The sequence below is a fragment of the Schistocerca cancellata genome, chromosome 5 (assembly GCF_023864275.1).
Source record: "Schistocerca cancellata isolate TAMUIC-IGC-003103 chromosome 5, iqSchCanc2.1, whole genome shotgun sequence".
NCBI lineage: Eukaryota > Metazoa > Arthropoda > Insecta > Orthoptera > Acrididae > Schistocerca > Schistocerca cancellata.
The window spans coordinates 217,225,814-217,240,606 of NC_064630.1; the positions used below are offsets into that span (position 1 = coordinate 217,225,814).

Below are 14,793 nucleotides of genomic sequence, written 5' to 3' on the forward strand. Positions count from 1 at the left end.
CATGGGAGAATAGCAGCCTGCATTGCTGCGAAAGGTGGATATACACTGTACTAGTGCCGACATTGTGCATGCTCTGTTGCCTGTGTCTATGTGCCTGTGGTTCTGTCAGTGTGATCATGTGATGTATCTGACCCCAGGAATGTGTCAATAAAGTTTCCCCTTCCTGGGACAATGAATTCACGGTGTTCTTATTTCAATTTCCAGGAGTGTAGCTTCGTTACTTTCGAGCCGCGCGGAGTGGCAGCGCGGCTAGAGGTGCCATGTAACTGACTGCGCAGGCACTCCCGCCGGTGATTCGAGTCCTTCCTCGGGCATGGACGTGTGTTGTTCTTAGTATAAGGTAGTTTAAGTTAGTTTAAGTAGTGTGTAAGTCTAGGGACCGATGACCTCAGCAGTTTGGTCCTTTAGGAATACACACGCATTACATTACATTAGTTATTTCCGGAAGGTATTTTCTGTGATGGTAGATACTAATTCATTTGGCAACAATGAATAATTTTTGTAAGTCTTTTTCTCCTTCTTCTTCTTTCCTCATAATCCATTAATTGCTCAAAGAAAACCTCTTTCACAAACTTCTACATCACTCGGTTCTGTGCGTCAGGGGCCAACGTGTTGGAGTAGCTCTGTTGTCGTCTTCTAGTCGTCTTTTCTTAGGTTTTCCAGCGCTTATTTCGTCCCCCTAAAATCTCCAGTGAACCCGGTAGTGCGGTGCCCAAAGTCGCTACTTCTCAACCGAGTGGCTCCTCAGTGGCACCATAAGGGCTGAATGCACCCTGCTTGCCAACAGCTCTCGGCAGACCCAGGCGGTGACCCATCCGAGTGCTGCCCAAGCCCGACAACACTTAACTTCTGTGATCTGACGGGAACTGGTGTTACCGCTGTGGCAAGGCCATCGGTGAATCGGATCGGAGAGAAAAGAAGCTGACTGAAAGATGGGACTGGTTTTAATATCTCAGAATGTGTCCTATCAAACAGATCAATTTCTTGATGCCTTCACATTAGAAAATTTGCCTCTGATTCTCCATTAACTTGCTCTTTAAAATCCAGAACACAACTGAAAATAAAATAAAAATAACACACTCATTATATTTTATAGTGCAAGAACCTTACATAACTTAAGAAACAGACTGAGAAAGAGAAATAAATCGATATGTACAAAATGCAAAACATCAGGGCATTCTAATTCTTGCAAATGACCTCTATATATGTACACACAGTTTTAGGGGAATTAATGAAATTAACCCACATTGCGCTTGGTTGATTTGCCATCAAATGTGTGCCTATTTATAAGAAAAATGTTCCAACTTTTGGATCAGATCTGTTGCTTTAGTAACAATCTAAAAACCTGTTAACCATTCGTAAATTACGAAACGTATATAATCATTATAATGCGAAAATCGGTGATAACAGAAGTAGCTCATTTCACGAACATTGAAAATGGCCAATTGAAATTCAAGAATTCTTACGATATTTACGTTACTTTATTAAGAGATTTTAAAATACAACACAAAAAGGAATGAAAAATAAAAAATAATGACTATGTCAATCTTATGCTCTGCAGGAACCTGCTATTTCATCATATTTGCAATACTGCGTGAAAATATTTTTTCATTCCTGTGTACATTAAGGCTAAGTGGAACCGTCAGCTATTACTACTTTGCCTGTTTAGCATGTTATTCTAGCTAAATGTGTTTTTCACAGCTATAGAACAATAATACAGACAATTTAGACAGGGAAATAAAATTGCGGCACTTAATTCTGGTAGTCCAGTGTTGTGTTTTAGGGGTCAACTGTATCTTAATATGTAAGTTAATTAGTAATTGAATTCTTCTAGTAGCTTACACCCACTGTCACGTTACACACGTGCACACACTGTCAGCTTCTGCTGTTAGGATACTGAGTTCTGACTGCCTGTTTGTTTGGAACTGTCAGTTATCCCTACCTTTTCTGCATAGTACTTTATTTCAGGAAACACGTGTTCTGTATAAAAGTGGAAAAACTGTACACACTGCCTACTTGTTTGTCTGGAACTGACGTCTATCATTGCCTTGCCTTCTCAGTATGTTATCTTAGCCACAATGAGTTTTTTGTAGTTTCAGAATAGTGATACAGATAATTTACATGAGGAAATATTTAATTTCTGGTTCATTGCCTCCTACCGATCTACAAGTGTATGGCTGCTGAGGGACTTGTACAAAGATACATAGTAAGAAGGAATAGGACAGTAAACTATCACTAAAGTGTAGGAACGTCAATGCACACTACCACAACTGACGAAAAATGCTTCACTGCTCTAATTACACATCGAAAGTGTCGTGAAAAAAAACCACAATTCGTAAACAACGGAACACAATACAACACATGCACTGGGAATTGAGAAAAACCATAGTAATAACACAGCTACCGCAAAAGCCAACCCCAAAAGGTCTCGCCAGGAGTGAGTGGCGGCAGCTGCATTGGTGTTCAACTCGAATTTTGGATACAGACTAAGCAGCTTAGAACCAGTCTTACCACCACTTCTATGTCCGTTCTCCCTGCCTCTCCTCCCCCACTGTAGGTTGGGATACCGATTTTCCAGACCTGTTCTAACCTGTCACTGATGGTGCACAAAGACATCCATCTGTTGCCAGTGATATACTGTTTCTGATGTGCAGAAATCCATCAATCCACCACAGACGGACAACACCAAGAAGAGAACGCTTCCTGCAAGCTGTTAAACGTATTCTTCAGAAAGACTAGCCCCGTGGAACAATAGCGAAGTATGATCTGAGGTTTTCCCAGTGTACAGAAATATTGAAAATTTCTCGGGTATGCAGCCGGGTAGCGTTGTCCAAAATGCGCGATATTTCGGTAAGCCGACTTCTTGCCATCTTCAGGCGTTCTTGGTGTCGCCTGAAGATGACAAGAAGTCGGCTAGCTGAAATACCGCGCCTTTTGGACGACGCTACCCCGATGAATACCCGAGAAATGTTCAAGAATAGCGATGTACCTTACTGTCGGTCATGGATGAAGAACTGAACAGTCAACAGTGGTATGCATTCAAACGTCCTGGATTTACCGGCACTGTCCGAAAGCGGTCCTTGGTTACGTAAAATCAGTCTCATGAAGGAAAAATATTGAAATAGTTGCTAGCCGTCGCTGCTGCGTGCGGCTATAACCTGTGATTGCTCACATTTATCCTACTTCTGCTTCAGGCAAAATGTCGAAGGGTTTTCTGGACAATGCTTCACACACTCCACTTTACCGAATAATAGCTTTGTGTGTGTGTGTGTGTGTGTGTGTGTGTGTGTGTGTGTGTGTGTGTGCGTTCTTGTATAATGTGGAAGGATGGGATTCCTACTGTACAGAGAGTGGAGGGATAGACAGTGGAGGAATTTTACACAGATCACCTACTGAAACATCCTAACAGATTAACACTGTGTGCCGAACCTTCGCCTTTTGCGGTCAAGTTCTACCAACTGAGCTACCCAAGCACGATTCAAGACCTGTCTTCACACCTTTACTTCCGCCAGTACCTCGTCTCGTACCTTCCAAACTTCACAGAAGCTCTCCTGCAAACCTTGAAGATCTAGCACTCGTGGAAGAAAGTGTATTGCGGAGACATGGCTTAGCCACTGCCTAGCGGATGTTTCCAGACTGAATTTTTTGCTCTGTAGCGGAGTGTGCGCTGATATGAAACTTCCTAACAGAGTAAAACTGTGTGCGGGACCGAGATTAGAACTGGGGAACTTTGTCTTTAGCGGGCAAGTGCTCTACTAACTGAGCTACCCAAGCAAGAATCATGAACTGTCCTCACAACTTTACTTCCACCAGTACCTCGTCTCCTACATTCCAAACATTTCAGAAACTCACCTGCGAACCTGGAAGAAAGGGTACTTCAGGGACATGGCTTAGCCACAGCCTTGTTGTGGGTCGTGCTGGGTAGCTCAGTTGGTAGAGCACCTGAACGCGAAAGGCAAAGGTACTTCGCTGCAGAGTGAAAATCTCATTCGCGTCATCTACCCGTTGTGTAGTAACACACTGCATTTCTGCCTAAAGTGGTGCCATTCTTAACAGCTCAGCTCCTGTAATTGACCTCATTATTTATAAAAAAGTGGTTGGATAAACATGAACACTCATTGGCTGCGTGAAGTATTGCCATCGTGTATTCACCAGATGTGATTCCTATGCTTGCTACAGTTTATGTTGTACTGAGATCGTCACCGCACATCGTGTAAAGAGTGTAATCCTATGCATTTAAAACGAGTACCGTGTCAGTGGATATAGTACCAAAATCAATGAAATCTGCAACTAAATAAGCGTAAATTCACTCTCAATGTGCGATTCTTATGCTTGCTACAACTAATATTGTACCAACAGACCTCCCTACATAGTGTAAAGATGTCTTATACTTTTAAAGTAAATATTGCGACGGCAACCGTACAAATCGCGGATTTACTCCTAAAAACAATGAAACTCCAGCCAAATAAGTGCAATTTCACTTTTCTGGCATGAACTTGCTGCTTTGGATAATGAAACATGATATTGAATCTCCCATTGAATCTTGTACAAAAGAAGCACTTAAAAGCATGCAACCGTTCTTAAACTTACATTCAGGTTGCAAGTTACACAGGCTAATGTTAATAGAACACAGGTAGGACCAAACAACAACATGATAACCAATACTGAGCGAACATTCCTGGACGGGTAGACATGTTTTTCTTGAGAGTGGTACCACCGTGTCTTCCAGGGAGAGAGAAGTAATTGTATTATGAGTGAGTAGCTACTAAAAGAAAAGAAATAGTGGCAATGACTATTTATTCATATGAGTGTATTCAAAATGGTTTAAATGGCTCTGAGCACTATGGGACTCAACTGCTGTGGTCATAAGTCCCCTAGAACTTAGAACTACTTAGACCTAACTAACCTAAGGACAGCACACAACACCCAGCCATCACGAGGCAGAGAAAATCCCTGACCCCGCCGGGAATCGAACCCGGGCGTGGGAAGCGAGAACGCTACCGCACGACCTGAGTGTATCCCAACCTTGGTTCTACAGGAAGACCAAATGCTTAAATAACTTCACACAAGTGTCGAAAAGAAATACTATCCACCAGAACAATGCATGTGTGTTCACCTCGATGTGTGGATACAGACTAAGCAGCTTATAACCGGTCTTACCTTTCCATTTACTTCCCTGCCTCCCTCCGTCTCCTCACTCCACAGGTAGCGATTCTGATTTTCCAAACCTGTTATAACCTGTCGCTGATGGTACAAAATGAGGTCAATCCACTGCTGGTGCTCTGCTTTGGTCAGTGTTGGGCTGACAATGATGTCTTCGTTCCAGAAGAACAATGACAAAACTGCAAATTTAGACAAATCGACTTCGTTGCTTCAGTCTTCTCAGAATTAGGGAGCGCATGCAGTGGAACAACGTCTCAACAGCTGTGACACATAGTGCCATTATAGGGTGGTTGGATCTTTTGGAAATATCTATTGTTGAGGCTTAGGTTTGGAGGAACGTCTTCATAATTATCACTTGCGTTTTTCAGTTTAGTGAGTGAAGTGACGTATCCACTGAAACAACAACACGATTGTTGAATAGAGGAGACTGACAATAATTTCAGCTGATATCCTAGTCGCGATAACGACGTAAATGAAATTTGTGTCACTGTTTTCCAGACGCTTGAGTTAACTGCTGCATCATCATTCTTAGCGTCACTGTTTTCTGAATATTTAACTTACTTTTGTGTCACAACTTTTCTCAGGAGCACTGTTGAGGTGAGCAAAACGGATGGAATTCATTTAAGTCAATTTCATTTCTCTTTTTTAGGGGCAAAAATGAGCGATCAAGCAAAGGAGATTAATTATGTACCTTGCTTTTGAAGGGCTAATCCAGGATATTGAAATTATGAGGGGGTAAATTGCTCAATGATAAGTGATACACACACACATCAGCAGTATAGAGGAGCAGCCATCAATCCCACACCAGGAAATGACATAAAGGAAGTAAGCAAGTTGGAGCCACAGCATCACCATTAAAACATAGGTTCAAAGTGACACAAATCATGGAAGTTTCTAAAGTTTTTGTGGCTGGAAGGGCAAGAGCAACAAAATTAGTTTTGAAAAGAGTGCCAGTAACATCCTCTTTGCTGAGCTGCAGTTCCAAAAACAGTTCAACTTTCTCTTCTGGTTGAAGTGACAGTTATCAACCATCAGACAATTACGTGTCGTCAAATTCAACTGAAAGATCACTCACCCATAAAGAAAAAATTCCATTAAAAAACCTAAAAATAGAACATGGAATGTTAGAAACAGAGGCAGAGTGGAAGTTAAAACGTTGAGAAACCGTGGGAAAAGTTATTCATCAAGAACGAGTAAAACTGTCAAGAGTACTGCATGTACTAATATTTACATGCTCTCTTGCACAAAGAAAGTATCAGAACATTTCAGACATCAGGTGTTTACGAATTACTGGGCACTGTGATCGTTACAAAGGCAACGGGATTTTCTGAATTCATACACTGAAACGCCTATTCAAATGGTTCAAATGGCTCCAAGCACTATGGGACTTAACATCTGAGGCCATCAGTCACCTAGACTTAGTACTACTTAAACCTAACTAACCTAAGGACATCGCACACATCCATGCCCGAGGGAGGATTCGGGTCATTCATTTATTACTAATAAATTTTTGCTAATGAAATGAGCCAAGCAGGTTGGGACTTAATATGATGAATTTAAGAGAAAAATAAAAGATAAACATGGTAAGCTTTTACAAATTCATTTCATCACCCAGTAATTGGTGCAAAAGAAGATGGAAAAACAGTATTACTGATCAATAACATTATTTTAGCTCCAGGTTGGCTAAACTGCAATAAAATATATAATTTTTGTGTCTATTTTAAAGGTTTATTTCAACCAAAAGTGTTAAGAGTTTATGAAACTGTATCAAGAAGTGAATGAGACTAGTGATATTTTTCTTGAGAATAGTGATGACATTATACCAATCTTTTATTTGATGATTTCATTCTTGAATATCAAAATACAGTTTGAGAATAGTTTGTTAAGTATAGACATAAATTGTGTGTATGTTTACAAGCTTTATGTACTTGATATACTCTAGAATTTCAGCAGTACCTATTGCTTTAAACCAATGATCATTGTTTTCATCATGTAACACAAAACATTAACACAAAACATTCTTTAATATTATTAGAAAGACAAAAATATATTACAGAATTTAAACTCATCCAAATTGCATTATTAAAAGGTAATGGAAAGCCATGTATATTTATTAACAAATTGGGATTATATTAACTTATTATACTGTCTACAAGAGAAGTGAAACAAGTAAAAAATGGCTTATGAGCGAAATATGGTGAATATAAATTATGGCAAGGAGAAGAACAACTTACAATTGAAATTGAAAATAAACATAAAATCAAAGATCAAGAATTACAAGAAATAAAGAAAGGAATATAATGTTTAGTAAGATCAGTATTAAAAGTCTAAAATAGAAAAGAATGATACCATATACTTTGGTAGTATAAAATTTTTACGAAAATATCACAATCATAGTGTTGGTGAAACAATGAAAAATATAGATCTTCAACATATCATACCATCTGACTAGAAGAAGGGTTCAGACAGGGGGATCAGTTTGTGGTACAAATTTTGAGGCATCAAGGGATCACCAATTTAGTACTGATGGAAGTGTGGGTGGTAAAAACTGTAGAGGGAGACCAAGAGATGAATACAGTAAGCAGAATCAGGACGATGTAGGTTGCAGTAGTTACACAGAGATGAAGAGACTTCACATGGTAGAATAGTATGGAGAACTGCATCAAATCAGTCTTTAGGACTGAAGACGGAAACAACAACGGTACAACTAAAGTTAGCAACAAGATAAGTGTTAAAATTGAAGTAGATAATCTCAGTGAATAAGAAAGAAAACATGTAATAAAAGAGTGTTATTCACCAAACATAAAATAAACAGATACATTTTGAAAAACATTTATATGATAGAGGTAATAAAATAAACAAAGAAAGCTGCATTCCATTTAATTGAAGAAATACATGGGGAGAAAGTTAAATTAGTATATTATACTAGCATTTATAATAATGTTAAGCAATACATATTTCATCATCATTCAGACTAATTAATAACTGAATGGGTGAGAATGATTTAGTCCTAAACCAAGCTTTTCTCAAAACACATAATTTATGTTAGTTCAAATTCTATTCAACAGAGGAAGCTACTACCAAAATATTTTAACTTTCACTCACTAGACAGCAGAGCCATTCACACTTGTTGTTCTTATACAGTGAGGAAGTAGTCTTTTTTGTGGGTGACACAACCCAATGCCACAGTAAAGTGGCGCTTCCAAAGAAGTGGTTATTTCCATACACAACCAGAAAAAGAAGATTCCGAGACGGAAATGGCCAGTTTTGATGAAGATTATTCGTTCTGTTGAAGTAGTTATTGTCCATCTGATGGATATTCACCCGAAAGTGACGTGGTAAGTCGAAAATACTTACTTTTTTAAACATTTAAAACAGTAAGGCTTAGGACTGTATCAGAATAAAATATTAGTCTGTAATTATAACTATTATATACTCAGTAAATAAAATACATATATGTGAATCATGAACAAATTGTACTCTTCCTATTAATGAATGCATTATTGGTAATAATTTTAATATTATAAGTCTAATAATATTGTCAGGTATGTTAAGTGTGTTAAAGTGGCTTTTGTCTTTCTCATTCTAGATACTTTGTTTGGCTTAGGATGCTGACGAATGTAAAAGTTTTCCCAAAGTACCACTTGCAAAAAAATCCAGAGGCAGAATAAATAGAAGAAATATGTGCAGTTGGAAAAGGCAAAAACGTAAATGTAGAAATTCTGACAGAGAATGTGTATCTGATAAAGCAGGACAAACTGTTTCTGCTAAAATTGGTGGTTTTCGATGTAAATGTAAAAACAAGTGTTGGAGCAAAATTCATGATTGCGTAGAGCAGATATTCCATCCTCTTTGGGATGTGGGTGATTTCATTTCCCAATATAGTTAACTTTTGAGCAATATTAAGATGAAACAAGTGCAAAGGAGGTAGCTACGATTCATGAAAATCTGAAATTAATTTTTGATATCACATACATTTTAGAAATGAAATATGATTATTTTGATTTTCATAATTTACTTTTTTAGGTTCCCAAAGAAAATGAAAATTGCAGTTTTGCTGTGAATGGTTACTTTTTTTGTACCAGGTTAAGGTTAGTGGCTGTGGTATTTTATATGGTGAGAGGCATTTTAAGTGAGCATGAGCCTCAGAACAATTAAGAACATCTTAAAAACTTTCAAAAACACTTTTGTAATGGGCACTCCACGTCTCCAAAAGACAGAAAAGGTATTTACAGATTATATTCATGTTGCTTCCCAGAAAAACCATAATTTTGTTCTGTTATGCTTATTCATACTGTGTTTTTCTTTATGTATCATATTCAAACATAAACTCACTAAATTTCTCTGACTTGGGCATGTATAATTACTGTCGTTCTGTTTCTTTGTTTCCAGGAAAAGGAAGGGAATCCATCTTTCACCAGAAGCAGTTCAGACAGTTCACAACTTTATAAATAATATACTTAAGTATGCCAGTCATTACAGCCACTTACAGAACCCTAATAATATGTACTTCGACTGTGACATATTGACTTATTCATTATATGAGGAACATTATTTGCAATATTATGAAGAAAATAATGCATCACAAGTAAAAGATTCGAAATTTTGAGATATTTTCAACCACACATTTTGATATTGATTTTAAATTGTCTCGTTGAGACACACTGTTATGTATGCAATGAATTTCAAATTCAAATAAAAAATGCACAATTGAAAAACTCTGAAGATATGATTAGAAGATTAAAAATTGAAAGGTACCTACATCATGCCAAAGCATTTGCTACACAAAATATCATAACACAGATTTCCTAGTTAACTAGGGAAAATCTGAGTAACATCTCACAATAGCCTTTGATCCGCATGAACACTAAGGCTGACATCTAGGCATGCATTCTATAACAGGAAGTTGTGGATGAATAATTCTAGTGTATGTTATAGTGGGTCTGAAAAGGAACATATATTCATGTGGAGTGCAGATGAAGCAAAGTATAGATATGATGACATAGGATGGTGGCTGATAAAATTCCCAGAAATAGAAAATTCTCAAGCAAACATTCTTTAAATTATTCGTGATGATTGCAGAGGCCAAGGCAAAAACTGGGTAACTGTTGCACTAGTTGCACACATACGATTGACCTACGACCGAGATTTCGGTCAAATTGAGAAGCACATTAAGAATAGAAACCCCACTGTGTGTACCACTGATGATTGGATGACAGTCAAGAAGGAATCGTTCAAGAAGAAGCTGCTTTCAGTCTTTGAAATGAAGCAAGCAGACTTTGTAGATCTGACACTTTTGCAGATAAATATTGCAAATAAAAACAAACATGTTGATGGATCTCATTTCTGATTTTCTGAAGCGACAGCTTTTCGTTTTGATGAAGGAATGCCATCACATTTAAAAGTGATGTATCAGTGCACTGTTTTCGAAGAATTCAGAAGTGTAAATATCACTAGAAAAGGACAACCACATCAGGAGCTTAATCTGTTCCAGCTGTCAAGGAAATACTTAAAACCCGTTCCAATTTCTGACAAAAAACTCAAATATGTCATTAATGCCATATATACCAGATGTTTCAAAGGGATACTACAAGAGTCTGTGTGAAACAAAGGAAAAAAGTGATGAAAATGTCACAGAGGTGATAGATATTGGCTATATTGTTTGAAGTATTGTAGTCACTATTGGACTTTCCTGCTGAAGATTAGATGGGTAGATCACATAACTAATGGGGAAGTATTGAATAGGATTGGGGAGAAGAGAAGTTTGTGGCACAACTTGACCAGAAGAAGGGATCGGTTGGTAGGACATGTTCTGAGGCATCAAGGGATCACCAATTTAGTATTGGAGGGCAGCGTGGAGGGTAAAAATCGTAGGGGAGACCAAGAGATGAATACACTAAGCAGATTCTGAAGGATGTAGGTTGCAGTAGGTACTAGGAGATGAAGAAGCTTGCACAGGATAGAGTAGCATGGAGAGCTGCATCAAACCAGTCTCAGGACTGAAGACCACAACAACAACAACAACATTGTTGTATGTTACATTGTATGTTGATGTTCAGATTTTTGTAAACCTTGTGTTCATTAGTATGAGACAGGCCAAAGCCCAATGTTTTGCCAGGGATAAAATATTTTTTATTGATAATGTTTAACTTGTTCACAATATAACTCTGCACATGTCTATTGTAGAAGTAAACTACTTTTGTCAGATACCCAGAAAAGTTGAGATACACTATGTGATCAAAAGTATCAGGACACTATCTAAGGCCGGTTGTTGTGGCTGAGCGGTTCTAGGCGCTTCAGTCCGGAACCGCGGTGCTGCTATGGTTGCAGGTTCGAATCCTGCCTTGGGCATGGATGTGTGTGATGTCCTTAGGTTAGTTAGGTTTAAGTAGTTCTATGTCTAGGGTACTGATGACCTCACAGTGCCTAGAGCCATTTGAAACATTTGAAGACCATGAAAAACATACGTTTTTCATATTAGATTCAGTAGTCTTTAGACATCGCGAGAGAGCAAAATGGGGTGCTCCGCAGAACTCACAGACTTCGAAAATGGTCAGGTGATTTGGTGTTACTTGTGTCACACGTCTGTACGTGTGATTTCCACACTCCTGAACATCCCCAGATGCCCTCTTTCCGATGTGGCAGTAAAGTGTAAACGTTAAGTAACATGTACAGCACAAAAGCGTACCAGCCGACCTAGTCTGCTGACTGACAGAGACCGCCAACAGTTGAAGAGGGTCTTAATGTGTAATAGGCAACATCTATCTAGACCATCACACAGGAATTCCAAACCGCATCAGGACACACTGCAAGTACTATGACTGTTAGGCAAGAGGTGAGAAAACTTGGATTTCATGGTCGAGTCGCTGCTAATAAGCCGCACATCATGCCAGGAAATGCCAAACGATGCTTCACTTGATGTAAGGGGCGTAAACATTGGGCGAATGAACAGTAGGAAAACGTGTTGAGGATTGACGAATTACAGTACACAATGTGGAGATCCGATGGTAGGGTGTGAGTATGGCGAATGCCCAGTGAACGTAATCTGCCACCATATGTAGTGCGAACAGTAAATTCGGAGGTGATGGTGTTATTGTGTGGACGTTTTTTTTTCATGAAAGGGCTTGCACCCCTCGTTATTTTGCGTGGCGCTATCACAGCACAGGCCTACATTGATGTTTTAAGCACCTTCTTGCTTCCCACGGTTGAAGAGCAATTCAGGTATTCGGGGATAGTGATTGGATATTTCAACATGATGGAGCACCTGTTCATAATGCACAGCCTGTGGTGGAGTGATTACACGACAATAACATCCCTGTAATCGACTTGCCTGCTGTGAATCCTAACAAGAATCCTACAGAACACCTTTGGGATGTTTCGGAACGCTGACGTCGTGCCAGGCCTCATTGACTGACATCAATCCTTCTGCTCAGTGCAGCACTCTATGAAGAATTTGCTGCCATTCCCCACGAAACATTCCAGCTTCTGATTGAACGTATGCTGGCGAGAGTGGAAGCTGTCATCAAGGCTGAGGTATGGCCAACACCATATTGAATTCCAGCATTGCCTATGGAGGGCACCACGAACCTTAAGTCATTTTCAGCCAGGTGTCCGGATACTTTGTTCACATAGTGTACATGATAATAACAGAATGTTTCTGTTATGCAACAATATTTCCTATAGAAATGCATTCCGAATATCTGTGAATGTAGACTTTGGCTGGTGTATACCACTGATGACAATCTCTCGGTTTTCAGATGGGTCGCAATGTTGACATATTGCGATGTTTCGATAAATGGCATACTCATCATTTTCTGTATGATTACTGATATACTGTGGGAGTTCCTAAATTTAGCATTTAAGGTTGAACATCTGAAGTACCACGTTACACCACCAGGAGATGGTGAGTACAACAATTTTCGAAATGTTGTGTTATCTCAAGCCTGTTACCTAGCAAGTGACTTGAGACACTTTCATCATAAAGGTTATTGATCAGTCATTATATTCTTCAACTATTTTTTTTACTAAATCAATCCAATTATAGTTGCATTTGAGAGCAAGTTTTCACATTTTTCCTTCTAAATCGTATTAAAATTTTTCAACAACTAATGCTTTTAGCTCTGAAAAAGTAGAATCATGGAAAATTTTGAATTTTTAGGTTCTTGAAACTCGTTGTAAAATTCTTTCCCATTGTCTGTTTGAAACTTTATTGGCATTTCTATTACAATTTTTTTTTGTTCAAAATCTTATGAAACATTACTACTTGTTTTTAAACTGAAATATCCCAAGGAAATTTTGAACAAAAAATTATTTATGTCCTTTATTTGTTTCTTAAATTGCTTTCAGGTTTTTTGTCTCAAATCCTGAAAAAGTTGCTCATCATTAATCATCTATACCAAGAGGAACATCTCTTTTTAAAAACTTTACATTATTGGCATACATAGTTCAGCTATAATCTCTTCAAGAATATTATGTTTTTTAGCAGATTTACTTTTTTTTGTTTTCTATACAGAACAAATTACTTGTCAATTTTTAGTTGTTCTTTGAGGATGATGAGTCACAGTAAATGTTTTGTAGTTAAGACACCAAAGATGATTGGGATTATCCATTTATACAAATTACATTTCAAGAAATAAAAATATTTACAAATTTACTGGTGAAGTTTTAAGTCCTTCTTTACATCTCACAGCTAGAATATTAGATAATGCTCTGTTATTGTTAAATTATTACTATCTATTTCAAACAGAGCACTATCTGCACATAAAGTAATATCAATGTCAGTAAAGTTACACTTCTGAAATTATTTTTACAAATGACAATATTTATTCATTGTTAAATATACTCATTATTATACACTTTTTGCTCATTTTCTTTCAAAAATGAAAATACAGTTATTTGTTTATTATATATTTTTCTTTCTAGAATATCAACAAAGATTTTTCCATAAGATTCTTGTCCTCTAATTTTTCACTATAGGTTGTTGTAGTGATATAATTATAATAGTGAATTGGTTTTTTCCATTAAGATGTGTTTAATTGATGCAGTTCTTAAATTGCATTAAATACATGTGTTCTGGGATTTTATAACAAGAAAGTTTAAATTATTTTCCAAATATCTTTTATTAGCGACCTACTTTTAATCAGTTGGATAACATCTACTAATCTTCTGTCAATAAAAATAATTTAACCATTAGTGCATTAAAAAATGTTACTGCTTTCACAAAAAAATTGTTTAATAAATTTTTTATTGTGGAGCAAGCCCCTTTTGTAATTTGTTTTTCATTTTTCTGCTTCTCTTAATTTTATTTTTGAAGTACCTTCCACTTTTATTTTATCGCCAAAACCTTCAGTTAAATAGCTTTAAAATATTATAAAATTTATTACGATCTGACAATAATTTTAACACAAATGTACATAAATAACCACTTATAAATTCATCATATTTTTGTATTGGCACAGTACTGTATTATATTTCAGTTTGACACATATTTTACCAGTCGTTTTTAGGATGCTTTTGCCAAAGGGAGTGAAAGAATATTTTGGTGTTATTTGTTTTATGATAGCAAATCCAATCTGTAGCAATATGATTTGAAGTAACTAAATTAATTATTCCAGATTCAAATTAATTATA

At 37.4% G+C, this 14,793-nt stretch overlaps 1 pseudogene; it reads right to left on the bottom strand.

Annotated features, from left to right (window-relative positions):
* Positions 1–778: 778 nt before the first annotated feature.
* On the bottom strand, positions 779–897 carry LOC126189173 (5S ribosomal RNA; annotated as a pseudogene).
* Between the last annotated feature and the right edge of the window lie 13,896 nt (positions 898–14,793).